Below are 17,096 nucleotides of genomic sequence, written 5' to 3'. Positions count from 1 at the left end.
TGTTGGGGTGGGGGTCTCACTCTATTGCCCAGGCTGGTCTTGAAACCCTGACCTCAAGCGATCCTCCCACCTTAGCATGCCAATAGCAGGATATTTTTCACCAATAAAAAGAAATGGGCCAAGGTGGGTTGGTCACAAGGTCAGGAGATCGAGACCATCCCGGCCAACATGGTGAAACCCCATTTCTACTAAAAATACAAAAATTAGCCAGGCGTGGTGGTGCATGCCTGTAGTCCCAGATACTTGAGAGGCTGAGGCAGGAGAATTGCCTGAACCTGGGAGGTAAAGGTCGCAGTGAGCTGAGATGGCGCCACTGCACTCCAGCCTGGTGACAAAGCGAGAATCCATCTCAAAAAAAAAAAAAAAAAAAAGTAAAGAAATGGCTGGGTGAGGTAGCTCATGCTTGTAATCCCAGCACTTTGGGAGACCAAGGCAAGTGGATCACCAGAGGTCAAGGGTTTGAAACCAGCCTGGCCAACATAGTGAAACCCTATCTCTACTAGAAATCCAAAATTTAGCCAGGCATGGTGGCTGTAATCCCAGCTACTTGGGAGGCTGAGGCAGGAGAATTGCTTGAAATGGGGAGGTGGAGGTTGCAGTGAGCTGAGATCTCACCATTGCACTCCAGCCTGGGTGACAAGAGTGAAACCACCTCAAAAAGAAAAGAAAAGAAAAGAAAAGAAATAAATTACCACATGCTATAACATGGATGAGCCTTGAAAATATTACATGAAGTGAAAGAAGCCACTCACAAAAGATCATATATGGTATGATTACATTTTTTAAAATAAAATGTCCGGAATAGGCAAACCTGCAGAGAAAGAAAGTAATTTGTCATTGCTAGCGGCTGGTTGGAAGGAGAGGTGGGAATGACTGACAATGGGTCCAGGGTTTCTTTCGGGGATGATGAAAGTTCTGGAATTAGTGGTGATGGCTTCATAGCTCTGTGAATAAACCACTAAATTGTGGTTTAAAAAGCAACTTTAATGGTATGTGAATTATATCTCAATAAAGCTGTTATTTTTAAGTGTTAAGTGTAAATTACTCTAGTGTATGCTGTGGGTTTATTCTGTCTTCTCCATTTACTATTTGTGACTTTTTACTTCTTTTTAAACTCTCCCAATCATTTTAATTTTCTCAGCATCTTTCTCACCATCTGTCTTAGTCCATTTGTGCTGCTATAACAGAATACCTGACACTGGGTAATTTATAAAGAATAGAAATTTGTGTCTCACAGTTCTGGAGGTTGGGAAGTCCAAGATCAAGGTGTCAGCACCTTTTCAGGACCTCTTGCTGTGACCTTGCATGGAGGAAGGTAGAAACGGCAAAAAGGATGAACTCTGTGACCTCACATGGCGGAAAGCAAGAAATCTGCTCCCAAAAGCCATTTTCACAACAGCATTCATCCATTCACGAGGGTAGAGCCCCCATGACCTAAACACCTCCCAAAAGGCCCTACCTCCCAATGCTGTTGCACTGGGGATTAAGTTTCCAACACATACATTTTGGGAGACACATCCAGACCATACTACCATCTTTGCCCAGGACCATAATACATTTTATTAGATAAGAGTATCATAAGATATTGAAGTATATAAGAATTCAGACCTGGTGCATTGTGGGTCATGCCTATAATCCCAGCACTTTGAGAGGCCAAGGTGGGCAGATCACTTGGGCCCAGGAATTTAAGACCAGCCTGGACAACACAGCAAAATGCTGTGTCTACAAAAAATACAAAAATTAGCCAGGTGGTGTGCAACTGTAGTCCCAGCTATTCAGGAGGCTCAGGTGGGAGGGTCACTTGAGCCTAGGAGATCGAGGCTGCAGTAAGCCAAGACTGTACCACTGCACTCCAGCCTGGGCAACAGAACAATACCCTGTCTCGAAACAAAAAAAAAAAAGAAATTTAGATCTAACATGTTCTATCATACTTGGTTAAGAGGAACTTACTCCATTATCTACAAAAACCCATGATATACCTGCATTAGCTAACATGCAACAGAATTCAACAAAGTTATTGCTTTGTTTCCATGGATTAATATAAGTGATACTGGTTATCACTGTTAGGTTTTAGAATATGACGACAGTACTTATTGTCACTGGTAAAGTTCACTGGACATTGGTTACTAATAGCAGGAGTTTGACAGTTCTGCAGATAACAGCATAAGATATTCAAATTCCATAGGTTCAGGATTTAACAGAATCAGCTTCTAAATATATATATATATTTAACAGACAGGGTCTTGCTCTGTCATTCAGGCTGGAGTGCAGTGGAGCAATCACAGCTCACTGTAATCTCAAATTCCTGAGCTCAAGTGATCCTCCTGCTTCAGCTTTCCAAATTGCTGGGGCTACAGGTACATGTCACGACACCTAGCTAAATGAAGAATCTTTCGTCTTTTTCTGTTAGATAGAAAATACATATTTAAAACATTTTAGCCAGCTTTCTTCTTGAAATCTGGCACAAGTTTCTAGATTAAAACACTAATATGATTTCACAATGATAAAGTAAAAATGAAAACCGATTTTCAAACTCATGTAACCACTGCCTCATCAGCAGATGGTACTCTGGGTTATTTGTTCATCAGTTCTGCCTGTTCTTTCTGATGAGGGGCTTTGGGAGGAGTCGGCTCTTACCCCCTTATCACTAATACAGGGAAACCTCATGGTAAAGTCCAAGAGACCTATTCACATCAGCTCTGACCCATGTTGGCCACATACAGCAACCTTGGAAACCTCACTATGCCCAAGTTGCTCATCTGCAAAATAAAACGACCTACCTATCCCATAGCATTATTAGGAATATTTAATAAAATAATGTCTCTAAAGCACCCAGCATATGGTAGGAACTCAATAAATATTAGTGCCTTTTTCTTTGTTCTCTGAGAGATAAAATATAGGTCATACATGATGAAAACTGCAAAAATCCTGATGAAAGAAAACATTTGGCTTAACGTGTACAACTTGAAAGGGGCACAATTATCTAAATACTAAAAGTAAACCAACCTTTATTTTCTAAAAGCACCAAACTCATACAACTTAAATAGGTAAATTATAACCATGATGACAGGATACAAGATATCATGGGGGAAAGATAAACTGACGTTGCAGTAATTGCATTGGTATTATCTAAGAGTTTTTAATTAGGAAACAACTAAGTATCCAGTTGGCAAAATACTGCAGATAATTTCAATTAAATGGTTCTTCCAATAAGCAAGCAATAATTTCAGGTTTGGCTGTATTTGCAGTATGAGAATTTCCTAATGGAAGCCTTCGTAATGAATCTTAGTCACAGCATGCGAGAGCACTGAAGGAGAACAAAGCCATGGCATGGCGCCTGCAAATTACTACTGGTCCTTTGAGACTAGACTACACATGTATTCTTAAAAAAAAAATTGAAACAACAACTTTACTAATGGCTATATATGGAAAAAGAACACTAGATATATATAGATCTATTTTTTAAAAGGAAACTCTGGGGCATGATTTTAAACATTATTTTAACAATGGGTTACATATTTACAAGGTTAAAAAAAAAAAAAAAACCATAGTGAGAAGTTGGCTTCCTACCCATCCTTAGCCACCCATTCTCATTCCCCACCCCAGAGAAACACTGGCAATTTTTCTTTCTTTCTTTTCTTTTCTTTTTTGAGACAGAGTCTCACTCTGTCAGCCAGGCTGGAGTACCGTGGCACAATCTCTGCACACTGCAACCTCCACCCTCTGGAATCAAGCAATTCTCCCTACCTCAGTCTCCCGAGTAGCTGAGATTACAGGTGAACACCACCATGCCAAGTTAATTTTTGTATTTTTAGTAGAGATGGGGTTTTGTCATATTGGCCAGGCTGGTCTTGAACTTCTGACTTGAGGTGATCCACATGCCCTGGCCTCCCAAAGTACTGGAATTAGAGCCATGAGTCAACCGTGCCCAACCAACACTGCCAATTTCTTATGTGTCTTTCCAGAGTCTCTTTACATATAGTCAAGCAAAACATAATACGTTCTTTTTTCCTGGTCTTTCCACACAAAAGATAGTATTTTATACACAATGTTCTGCATCTCAAAGGCAAATGTTTAATCCTAACATGTCCAGTGAAAGCAATAAACAATTTCAATGGGACAGAGACTTTAGTTCACACTTCTTATTTAATTTTTTTCCTTTTTTCTTTTTTTACTCATAAGTGCAAGTTGAATATTTATTTTTTATTTATTTTCTTGAGACAGAGTCTGCTTTGTCACCCAGGCTGGAGTGCAGTGGTGTGGTCTCGGCTCACTGCAACCTCCACCTCCCTGGTTCAAGCAATTCTCCTGCCTCAGGCTCCTGAGTAGCTAGGACTACAGGCGTCTGCCACCATGCCCTGCTAATTTTTGTATTTTTAGTAGAGATGAGGTTTCACCATGTTGGCCAAGCTGGTCTCAAACTCCTGACCTTGTGATCCACCCTTCTCAGCTTCCCAAAGTGCTGGGATTACAGGCATGAGCCACCACGCCCAGCCTTAGTGGACTTTTAAAATGAGAAAGAGGCCAGGTATGGTGGCTCACGCCTGTAATCCCAACGTTTTGGAAAGCTGAGGCAGGAGGATGGCTTGAGGCCAGGAGTTTCAGACCAGCCTGGGCAACAGGACCCTCACTAGAACCTGTCTCTATAAAAAAAAAAAAAAAAAAAAAAAAAAAAAAAAAAAAAAAAAAAAAAAAATTATATAGCTGGGGATAGTGTCATGAGCTGTAGTCCTAATTTAAAAAATTAAAATTAATGGAAGACTAGAAATAAATGATGTCATTATCAGTAAAAGTCAGAAATAATAGAAATCTAAAGGGGAGACAAAGTTCAAAGGGAAAAGGGACTGCAGTCTAATAAATCTTAAAAACTTTTCTCTGCTAAAACACTGGAATACCTTTTCTCTCACCAGTTAGAAAAAAATTTCCTTACAGACACACACAAAAATAAACCAAATACTGGTGGAAAGAGAGAGTAGGATAAAAAGAGATCAATTAGAAATGAGAGAAAGGTACTTGTGAATGCACTAAATTATCAACTGTGTACAGCTACGTACATGTAGAATTATAACACGTAAGAGCTATATGCTTTTTTTGAGATGAAGTCTTGCTCTGTCCCCAAGCTCAAGTGCAGCGGCTCGATCTTGGCTCACTGCAACCTCCGTCTTCTGAGTTCAAGCAATTCTCCTTCCTCAGCCTCCCAAGCAGCTGAGACTATAGGCACGCACCACCATGCCCAGCTAATTATTATATTTTTAGTAGAGAGGGGGTTTCACCATGTGGGCCAGGATGGTCTTGATCTCTTGACCTCGTGATCCACCCACCTCAGCCTCCTAAAGTGCTGGGATTACAGGCATGAGCCACTACGCCTGGCCTAAAAGCTATTTTTAACAAATTATAACAGCTGGGGTAGTGGTTCACACCTATAATCTCAGCACTTTGGATAGCTAAGGAGAGTTTAAGATCAGCCTGGGCAACATGGTGAGACCGCCATCTCTACAAAAAATAAACAAAATTAGCCAGGTGTAGTGTATGTACCTGTATTCCCAGCTACCTGGGAGGCTCGGGTGGGTGGATTGCTTGAGCCTGGCAAGTTGAGGCTACAGTGTGTTAAGATTGCACCACTGCACTCCAACTAACGTGATAGAGGAAGACTCTTCTTAAAAAAAGTAATAATAACAAAATCTTACTTCTGAATGTTTCTTAACAATGGTACCTGATATCGTTCAGGTATTTGTTTCTGCCCAAATCTCATGTTGAACTGAAATCCCCAGTGCTGGAGATGGAGTCTGGTGCAAGGTGTTCAGATCATGGGAAGGATCCCTCATGGCTTGGTGCCATCTTTACCATAGTGAGTCATTTTAAAGTGTGTAGCACCTCCACCTCCCAAATCTTGCTCTTGCTCCTGTTCTTGCCATGTGGTGTCCCTACTCTCCCTTTGTGTTCTGGCATGATTGTAAGCTTCCTGAGGCTTCCCTAGAAGCAGATGCTTCAGGTACAGCCTGCAGAACGATCGGCCAATCAAACCTCTTTTCTTATAAATTACTTAGTCTTATAAATTACTCAGTCTCCGGTACTTTTTTATAGCAATGCAAGAACGACCTAATACAGTACCAGTTCCAATAAGCAAATCATATAGTACTTCCATGTTTAAGACATCATCAATTTTAGCACCATGTTGTTGGGAGGCTGAATAAAAACATCTTTTCGAAAGCTTTTCCATTGATGTTTATGAGAAAATAGGCCTTTACTCCCAGTGCAGCTTAAGTAGCTACTGGCTCAGTGTGGAGCTTCCTATACCATCTGGCCCACACACCTTTACAGGTGAGCTGAAGTTGGTATGCAGTCAGCTTTCTGGGCCTGATCCTCTACCTCCACCTCTTGTAAGAGTCTCCAGCAGGGAACCTAGCATTGCTGAACCAGTACTGTTTCTTCTGTAAGTCCCAAGGATCTGATCCAAGGTCTCACCAGTGCATATCTCTACTGATAAAAATCTAGAAGGAAGTGGTTGGGAATCCTGACATACCACTTCTCAAAGATTGCTAACCTTTGATCCAAGATACCCTTCTTAATCTTTAACTTACTTGAAAACAAAAAGGTTATTTTAAAGCCTGGAAGAACTTTGGATGTATTTTCTAAAGGGAACAGTGGTCATATCTGGGAGTTAGCTTTCAAGACCAAAATGCTCTATTCAACACATAACATGACTGACATCTTTAACTGGGGGAAAAAAATAGCACAAAACAATGCTTTTGCAGTGACACAAGCTATACTATAAAATTTAAAGCTCTATATGTATATATATAGAGAGAGAGAGCTTTAAATTTTATAGTTCATGACAGTGCTTAAGAAAAAAGAGCTTTAGAGAAGAGGAGGTGGGTGTGGACTTCTGTGGAAATTTTGAAAGGAATTACTAGGTATTCTCAAAAGCTTTGAAGATTGAAACCACTGTTCTTTATAATGTCTATGTTTCTTTCCAAACTAAAAGTTTTCCTTTCCCTTATTAAAGGCCTGCTTTTAAATGTATCACCATGATTAGTATCCATTTTGCTTAAGACCAGAATGAAGACAGTGAGATAGCGAAAAGACAGAAATTTTCTTGATGCAAGAGGTGGAAGAAGAGGAAAAAAGAACAAGGTTTAAAAAGGAGACCAAACTCTCAGAAAGCAGGGGAGGCCACAAAGGGTGCAGAAGTCCACACCTGCTGTAGATTGTAGGCTGTAGATTGTGTACTCACACCTTGGGGGAAGAAAAGGGAATGAACAAATGTCAGCACAGACCCCCACTGTCTGTAAAGAGTGGTGGCTTTAGTATGCGAAGGGGGAGCTGTGTGCATGAAATTATACTAAGTCAAGTGTTACTGACTCGGAGACAGCCTATAATATACTGGAATCACAAGAAACTTCAAGGTCACCTATTCCCACCATTGGTGGCAGAGCTGTTTAAACCAATTATACTATAAACAATGTACTCATTATTAGACGAGTATTTCAAAACATCTCAAGTTCAGCTGTTCTAATTTCTTTTTTTGTTTGTTTTGTTTGTGAGACAGGGTCTCATTCTGTCACCCAGGCTGGAGTGCAGTGGGACGATCAAGGCTCACTGAAACCTCCCGCCCTCCAGCTAAAGCAATCCTCCCACCTCCACCTTCCTAGCAGCTGGGGCCACAGGTGTGTGCCACCACACCTGGCTAATGTTGTGGAGATATATATATATATATATATATATATATATATATATTTTTTTTTTTTTTTTTTTTTTTTTTTTTTTTTTGAGACAGAGTTTTGCTCTTGTCACCCAGGCTGGAGTGCAGTGGTGCGGTCTCGGCAACCTCTGCCTCCTGGGTCAAAGTGATTCTCCTGCCTCAGCCTCCCAAGTAGCTGGGATTAGGCCCGGCTAATTTTTGCATTTTTAGTAGAGATAGAGTTTCACCATTTTGGCCAGGCTGGTCTCAAACTCCTAACCTCAGGTGATCTGCCCGCCTTGGTCTCCCAAAGTGCTGGGATTACAGGCATGAGCAACCACGTCTGGCCCAATTTTTTATATTTTTTGTAGAGACTAGGTTTTACCATGTTGCCCAGGCCAGTCTCGAACTCCTGAGCTCAAGCGATCTGTCCACCTCAGCCTCTAAAAGTGCTAGGATTACAGGCATGAGTCACCATGTGAGCTGTTCTAATTCCTAACTGAAATTTACATCAGCCACTTTTCCCTTGGTTCAAGTCAATTATTTCTGCTTCTCCTTTAGTGATTACAATCAATTACATGTGAACATCCTATCATTTCTCTTCTTAAATATGTTGTATTTTAGATGAACGTATAATGTAAATATTGACTGACTCTCATTAGAAGAACGTGTGCTTTATGTTAATTTGGATGGATTTGTCAGTCTATCCACACACCCTCATTCCCTTTATGAGCAGCAGTATAAATTTCCAAGAGTATTAGCCAGGGCTGGGGCATGGCAGGTGGCCAGGAAACAGTAAAATAACCGGTTCAAAGGTGCTTGGAATCTGTGACGTTGGCTGGCTACATAAGCATGATTCTTTAACCAACAAAGCAAGCCTGTATAAAAGAAACTTTCAAAAATGGCATTGAAGATATGTACATGCACACACAAATAAAAGTCTAGAAAGATACACTCTAAAATGCTAATAGCAGTTATCAATGAGTGACAAATTTACTGGCAATTCTTATTTTCTCTATTTCTTCTTTTATTTGTCCAAAAAAGTATTACTTTCCTGATTTAAAAATATTTTAAAGGACTCAAAATGGTAAACATGTAATAACAGAAATAACAGAAAATGGAAATCAACTATAAAGTAGAATATGATGCAGCAATCAAAACTAATGATATAGATCTATAGATGTCTATCTATAGTGTTATATAAGAAACAGGATGGCACAGCACGGTGGCTCACACCTGCAATTCCAGCACTTTGGGAGGCAGAGACAGGAGGATTACTTGAGTCCATGAGTTCAAGACCTGCCTGGGCAACATAGTAAGACCCCATCTCTACTAAAAATTAAAAAGAATTAGCTGGGTATGGTGGTATGCACCAGCTACTCAGGAGGCCAAGGCAGGTGGATTACTTGAGCCCTAAAGGTTGAAACTGCAATGAATCACAATTGTGCCTCTGCATTCCAGCCTGGGAGACAGAGTAAAACTCTGTTTCGAAAAAAAAAAAAAAAAAAAAAAGAGAAAGAAAAGAAATGAAAAAAGAAACAAAAGAATAAATTGTGTAAAACAATCCCATTTTTCATGCTTACATTGATTTGTCTATCCCCACACATATGGACAAACTTATGTAAGCATGAAAAATGTCTAGAAGGATATAAAACAGAGTGGTTATCTTTCTGGGTAAAATTAGAGTGGAGAGGGATTTTTTTTATTACATATGCTTCTCAATTGCTTGAATTTAAGGGAATACCTTTAAAATTATTGGGGGGAAATAGGGTCTCAATCTGTTACCTAGGTTGGAGTGCAGCAGCACAATCATAGCTCACTGTAACCTTGAATTCCTGCACTCAAGCAACCCTTCCACCTCAGCCTTGTATACCTTTTTAAAGATCAAAACATAAAATACACAACTAAAATTAAAATGGGGGGGAAGATGCATGTGTTTTCTTGGGAAACTAAGAATATGATTCCAAAATTCCCTTTGAGCTGGTCATATATAAAACATACATGTGCATTAGATTATATAGTTTATATACTGTTTGTACGTATATATGTTTATCTGCATGTATGGATGCTGAGTTGGAAATTGGATCATTTTACGTTAACCTTTCTCTATTTTTGGTTAGAAAATAGGGAGGTAGGCCGGGAGCAGTGGCTCAGGCCTGTAATCCCAGCACTTTGGGAGGCCGAGGTGGGCAGATCACTTGAGGTCAAGAATTCGACAGCAGCCTGGCCAACATGGTGAAACCCCATCTCTACTAAAAACGAAAAAAATTAGCCGAGTGTGGTGGTGGCGCCTATAGTCTCAACTACTCAGGAGGCTGAGGCAGTAGAATCGCTTGAACTCTAGAGGTAGAGGTTGTAAGGAGCCGATATTGTGCCACTGCACTCCAGCCTGAGAGACAGAGTAAGGAAAAAAAGGATGGTTCATGTCTGTAATCCCAACACTTTGGGAGGTCGAGGCAGGTGGATCACTGCAGCCAGGAGTTTGAGACCAGGCTGGCCAACACAGTGAAACTAAAAATACAAAAACAATTAGCTGAGTGTGGTGGCACACAACTGTAGACCCAGCTACTCAGAAGGCTGAGGCACGAGAATCACTTGAACCTGGGAGGTAGAGATTGCAGTGAGCTGAGATCATGCCACTGCACTCCAGCCTGGGCAACAGAGCAAGATTCTGTCTCAATAATAATAATAATAAATTAATTAACTAAAAACATAACTAGAGTATTAAAGTTCCTTCTCATTTTCAAATGTATGAAGCACCACTGTACTTGAATATGTTTCATTCAGCAGTCTGTGGACTGGCTACTCCATCAATGAGTCCCACTTTTGTATATGTTTATATTACATATGAAATCTATTCTACCTATAGAAGAAAAATGTTTGTTATTGACTGGCTTAGCAAATACATCAGGAACTTGAATAGAAACCATTAGCCAGAATTATGCTTATTGTTGTATGCTATGTAAAAACAGTGTTATTTCTTCAAAATCACAGAACGGTGAGAAGAATGACATTATTATATCAACAGTAAAGGCATTCTCGAAAAAGAATAAGGATTTTAAAAGATACAAAATCCAGGCTCTTTCTCAACCACCCTTACTCTCAAGTTAAAAGCCACTAAACCAGCTATCTTTTTTTCTTTCTTTTTTTTTTTTTTTTGAGAGTGAGTTTCACTCCTGTCACCCAGGTTAGAGTACAGTGGTGCAATCTTGGCTCACTGCAACCTCTGCCTTCCGGGTTCAAGAGATTCTCCTGCCTCAGCCTCCCAAGTAGCTGGAATTACAGAAATGCGCCACCATGCCAGGTTGATTTTTGTATTTCTTTTTTAGTAGAGATGGGGTTTCGCCATGTTGGCCAGGCTGGTCTCAAACTCCTAACCTCAGGTGATCCCCCCACCTCGGCCTCCCAAAGTGCTATAATTACTGGTGTGAGACCCTGTACCTGGCCTCTATATTTGAATTATCTGACAGCAAACTCACTTAGTGGCTTCAAGAAAGAGCAATCTACAAGAATACTTCTACACTTGATGATACAAAGTAGTAACTCTGCCAACCAATATCATGCCAAGAGATGTTTCTAGTTCTTCTCAAACTTTGCTTGCATATAGGCCTTTCCTATATGTACGGCCCTGTCAGGGGAAGCAGAGCTGCACTGCACAGGAATCCTCCCCCTCCCCATTGCAAGACCTCAATAACATCACTTATTTCACACACATCTCCATTTTCCATATTACATATTATTAGTCCCTCGCCCTCTAACAATTCCCCTTATATCTTTACCTTTCTTTCAGTCACCCCAACTGCACCCAAGGAAAGCAGATTTTTGTTTAGAGTAACAGAAGAACAGTGGCTACAAGATGGTGAACTTAGGCAGGTTTTCAGGACTTTGGGGAAATAGGAAAGGACCTGAGAAATTGGACTAGGGCAGGATACTACGCATTGCCCTAATTCCCCTTGAAAACCCTCTGGTTCAGCTTCAGATAGCCAATACAATTTTACTGGGTGATGCTTTGAATTCGCCTTCAACATCTGATTTCCACATTGTCTTCCTCAGCAACGACAACTAAAAGCTAGCATTGAGTTTAAACTACTTTGACATGAACTACAAGATGTGGAAGTGTCACCTCTTAAATACACCACTTTTCTCCATGATATTGGGCAGGGGAGAGTGAAATGAGAGCAAAGTCTCCACCATGAGAAATGGAAAAGGTAAAGGAAAACAGAGACACTGAGTCGCTTAAAATAATGTGGGAGCTGTTACAACTGTCAGGAATAACATGTTACATAATTTGAGTTTCATGAATCAGCAGTTTAGTCAGTAATTTACATTAATTTTTTTAAAAGGAGTGAGAAAATATGAAGATTGGAAAAGGTAAAGTGGTTTCTGAAACAAGGCAGGTTTCAAAGGTATTTTATTCCACTCCTACGCAGAAGAACATTGACAGGCAGATGACTCAGTCTGGCTTCATTAAGGGTTTCGTACAGCCTAATATACCTTATGAGAAAGGCCATCCCATTTCTAATCTCTCCCTGATAACTCTTCTCAATTCCTCCCGCCAGGTAATGGCTATATTATCCTCTCTAATTGAAGGTTATTCACCTGGAAAGCACATACTTTAGGTACAGAGGGCTATGCTTAAAGAATATAAATAGTTGAGGAATTTTGTGTGTTTTTTAAAGACTCTTTATGCAAAAGTCATTGCAACATTTCAATAAAATACATAGTAATGTCAGACATTTCAAAAATATTTACAATACCTATGATCATTGAGTTTGAACTTGATCATAAATCTAAGTAGTTTGGAGAGCTAAGAAAGTTATGGCTGGGAGCAGTCCCAGCACTTTGGGAGGCCAGGGTGGGCGGATCAGGAGGTCAGGGGTTTGAGACCAGCCTGGCCAACATGGTGAAACCCTGTTTCTACCAAAAATACAAAATTAGCCAAGTGTGGTGGCATGAGCCTGTAGTCCCAGCTGCTCAGGAGGCTGAGGCAGGAGAATCGCTTGAACCTGGGAGGCAGAAGTTGCAGGGAGCCTAGACTGCGCCATTGCACTCAGGCCTGGGCAACAAGCAAGACTCCATCTCAAGAAAAAAAAAAAAGGAATAAAAGAAAGCTGCCAACACAAATATAAATATCATATGTCCATTCTAAAGTCTCAAAATCAGAGAAAAAAAGTAGGATGAAAAAAATAATCTTTTTTTTTTTTTTTTTCAATAAACAGAGGTGGCAAATCCTAAGAAAATGAGTCCAAAGGGCATTCCATCCCTTCTGTAGAAAATGTGCTGTATCAGATATTGTTTGAAATAAGAGAGGCAATGGATTAGGCCTAGAAGTCTCTCAGGCATAAGTCAATTACTATGGTATTTTGAGAGACATGTTTTGAAAGAGCAAGATATCTGAAGCCATTTGGAGTCATTCATTCCACAGATGTTTATTACAGGCCTGCACGTGCCAGGCACTGTCCATACACCTCCCTCTATTCATTCGCTGCCTCTCACTTGCTGTGCAATCTAGGTTAAAACACTTTAACATTTCTAAGCCTCAGTTTCTTCATCTGAAAAATAGGTAATAAAAAGTAGTTAAGAGACCAACTGCACAGATATCTCTAAAGGGTAAACAAGTATGTCTGGAAGTACTTTGTAAACCATGAAATTGCTAGGGGTCATTTGGCTAAACTGAATTCATGAATGACACTAATGCCTGTTGTGCCATAAATTATTAATATATCAGAGGAACATGAGCCTTCTTGCTTCAAGAGACACTTCATAATTCTATTAAATAAGGCTTATCAGCTCACTTAATCATCTCCCTGAAAAGTTAAATATATGAAAGAGAGATAAGGTGGGGGACACAGAAAAGGAGAGAGGTAACCACAAAGCTAGTCTGATGTGTAGATTTTGACATTACATTCATAATCGCCATAATGACAAGGATCATGTCTATCTTAGTCACCCTGTTGGGTCTCTAATGGTGTACATTTGAAGAGGGCATGTTATTCTGAAAGAATATTCTCTCTGTAAATCACAAAATGGACACCTATGAGGCTGACCTACCAATTCAATGTTTCCAACAGCAAATAGCAGTAAAATTACAAAATGTTATTTGTTATGTTGATGTGTACACACAAAAATGTTCCATTTTATAGCACATTACAAGTTCAATCTGACCCTCAAATCTAAACTACGTCATATGAATAATGTCGAACAGATTAGGAACAAAGCTCTTTTCAAAAACAAAAGTAGGCTCCATGCTGTGGCAGTTAAAGAAGGGGAAGTTCTGGTGTCTCCAGAGTGAGCTGATGGGCACGGCAGTTGAGAGGGACCATGTTACACAAGTCATTCAGGTTCTGACCAACACCTGCTTTGAACAGCTCGCATTCTCAGGAGCTCCAGGCTCCCTTACCCCAGGGAAATGCAGGGGTGGTAGCTGTCTCACAGAAGCGGTAGCCAAGGGGACCAGAAGGCACACCCGGTGCTAAAACACGCCTAAAACTTCCTCTAATGTTTCTAGCTCTTGCAATGACATTTGGGGAACTAAAGTATGGATAGCCTCTTCACTGCTAGAACCGCTATAATATGCTGAGTTAAGAATTCAATTTAATATTTATAAAGCACTTAGAGCCAAGCACACAGTAAGAGCTATGTAAGTGTTTGTTAAATAAAGAAGGCACTTCCAGATTGGTTGGGTGAAGTCTCAATCTAGTGAGAAGGGAGTGAATCAAAATACACAACAGTCTATTTTTCACTTTGACAAAGATTTAGAAATGACAGTGCTCCGTGTTTATTTTGCATCTCAAGTGCACCCCACGTACTCTCTGGTTCAGAACTGAAATTCTACTCATGGTTCAGAAGTCATTGTGCACAACTCAATGAAAGCGTTTAAGTTTCAATAGATGATTCCTTTCTCTTTCCAAGTAACGATGACTAAAAATGACAGAATCTAAAAATCTCAAAGCACGTCTAGTGGGTACACTCCAATGCTAAAACTGTGAGAATTAACAGGGCCAGACTCTCTTGGAGAGACGTAAGGGTTCAAATCACAGAGAACTTAAAAGACACAACGTATTAATGTCTCTTAACTACAGATCCACTGACAGTAGGTTAATGATTCTATCCAGCCCACTCTGGCGGCTGCCCCCTCCCCGACCCTCGCAAGTGACCTGCACCCACTTTCGACCTCAGATGGGGTCTCCCCGCTCGGCGTTCCCTGCTCCTCCAGGCTCGGGGACTGCGCGCGGGTTAACAAGGTCCAGCCATTGACAGCCCCTGGGCGTTCAGGGATCTCGAGGCAGAATCTGAATTCACCTCGTGGAAACAAAGACCACAAACTCTCCGGGACCCGGGGACTGGGCGGGGGGGTACGGCTCTTTCCGACGACAGGCAGCGGCCAAGGCCCGCGCAGCCCTACGCCCCGCCCCGTCTCCTCCCGCCCCGGTCCGCCGTCGGAGACCCGGGTGCTCGGACCCTCCCGCCAGCCCCGCACCTACCCAGCCCCGCGGTGCTGCTCCCGGCGCGGCGGGCGCGGAGCCGAACGCTCTGCGCTTCCTCCTTCCCGGCACAGCCGCGGGGCGCTAGCGTTTCCTCCCTGACGCGTCACGGCCGCCGGCGGCTCCTCCCGCGGAGCGCGCGGGAGGCCGAGGACAGCCGGGGAAGGCGCCGGATCCCAGCCGAGCGGCGCGAGCGGCGGGCTGGGGGCAGCCCGTATGGGGAGGGGCTGCAGGCTGCGCCCCGCTCAGGCCTCCGAGGAAACCCCCGCTCCTCTCTTCCCCAAGGACCCTCGCGCTAGGCCTGGCCGCGGTGCGCCGTCTGCCCCCGTCACGCGCTGTGCAAAGTTCAAGAGGACACGGTGGGTCCTGTCTGTGGAGGCGCAGACTCCGGTGTTTCCCGATGCTCCGCCCGCAGTGGCCGCTACCGCGGAGCCCAAGACCCGAGCGGGCCAAAGCGCCGGGGCCCAACCGAGATGACCTAGGAATAAACGCTCCCTGCCGCGGGGCGGAGGGATTGGCTTGGTGTAAACTGAAAACTCACAGGAGTGAATTAAGTATCCAAATAATTGAAAACAACTGTGATTCATTTAGCATTATTTGGAGTGTTTTCTTTAGCAGAGTTATGGCCCTTGTGTTGTATAAACAGTCGAGAACTTTCACAAATTGGCAGGTCCTGTGTGCAGAGAAATTTCCTTTCCACATATCTTTTTAGATATACTTTTTTAAAATTCCCCTTAATCTCCAAGTCTGAGTGCACACTTTACAGCTCCTTCTTACCCATTCTTGAACTACAGAAGCTGCATTTAGACCTGTTTATCTCTTTTATTCCATTCAACAGAGAAGCTGAATGGAGAACTGAGAATTATATGGTTCAATGGATTTGGTCAAGTGGTTAAGATTTTGAAGTAGAGTTGGTTGTTTTCTTTTCTTTTCTTTTCTTTTTTTTTTTGAGACGGAGTCTTGTTCTGTCACCCAGGCTGTAGTGCAGTGGCACGATCTCGGCTTACGGCATCCGCCGCCGCCCAGGTTCAAGCAATTCCCCTGCCTCAGCCTCCTGAGTAGCTGGGACTACAGGTGCGCACCATCGCACCTGCTAATTTTTTTGTATTTTTAGTAGAGACGGGGTTTCACCATGTTGGACAGGATGGTCTCCATCTCCTCACCTCGTGATCTGCCCGCCTCGGCCTCCCAAAGTGCTGGGATTACAGGCATGAGCCACCGTGCCCGGCCGAGTGAGTTGTTTTCTTTCCCATAACACTACTGTAATTTAGGTTTTATCAGATATCACTTGAAGATAGACTCAACTACTAAAATATTTCCATGTGTATATCATGCTTTAGATTTTGAGACAATGATTTATGATTTCAGAGAATTTGCCACAAATCTATGAACAAATAAACTGGCAAAGTTTATTAGAGGAACTGGGATCTATGTGTGACTTCCCTAAATTCAGAAGACATTTCCTCATGTCTTCTAAATTTAAAGATTCTGAAAATCTTTAAAATGATATTCAAAGATTTAGCCCCACAAGTATGGGTAAGAACATTCAATTTTTAATGTCAATAATCACAATATGGCAACTCTTTCTTTTAAAAATGAATTGCGAATCCAAATACTTTTTACACTTCAGTAATCCTACAGAACTTTCTAAATATTAGTCTTCAGTGGTATTCAGAAATGAATATAAGAATACAGGAGATACAAATCAACACATTGCCGGTGGTCCTTTATATGTTTTACTGTGGTCCACAAAGCAATCCACACAAATTAGAGAAGTTCCTCCCTTGTAACAAAATCAACAAGTGATCAGTATATCCCTTAATTAAAGCCATATTGACAGTGCTGAAGATTTCTCACAAAAGGAAGTTCTGTGTCAATAAACTCCAAGTGGAATGACATCATTCTCACTTTAGAGACAAAAATACCTGGCT

At 41.6% G+C, this 17,096-nt stretch overlaps 1 protein-coding gene across 1 annotated transcript in view; it reads right to left on the bottom strand.

The window, feature by feature from the left end:
- Positions 1 to 15,270, bottom strand: part of SGK3 (serum/glucocorticoid regulated kinase family member 3) — a 148,354-nt gene extending 133,084 nt beyond the window's left edge. The window contains exon 1 of the mRNA XM_010330727.2: positions 15,166 to 15,270. The gene's annotated coding sequence lies outside the window, so the exon portion shown is untranslated. The remainder of the gene's footprint in view (positions 1 to 15,165) is intronic.
- Positions 15,271 to 17,096: the final 1,826 nt, after the last annotated feature.

The sequence above is a fragment of the Saimiri boliviensis genome, chromosome 15 (genome assembly GCF_048565385.1).
Source record: "Saimiri boliviensis isolate mSaiBol1 chromosome 15, mSaiBol1.pri, whole genome shotgun sequence".
Classification (NCBI taxonomy): domain Eukaryota; kingdom Metazoa; phylum Chordata; class Mammalia; order Primates; family Cebidae; genus Saimiri; species Saimiri boliviensis.
Note: the sequence above shows the minus strand (reverse complement) of the source record. Positions and strands in the feature narration are given on the sequence as shown.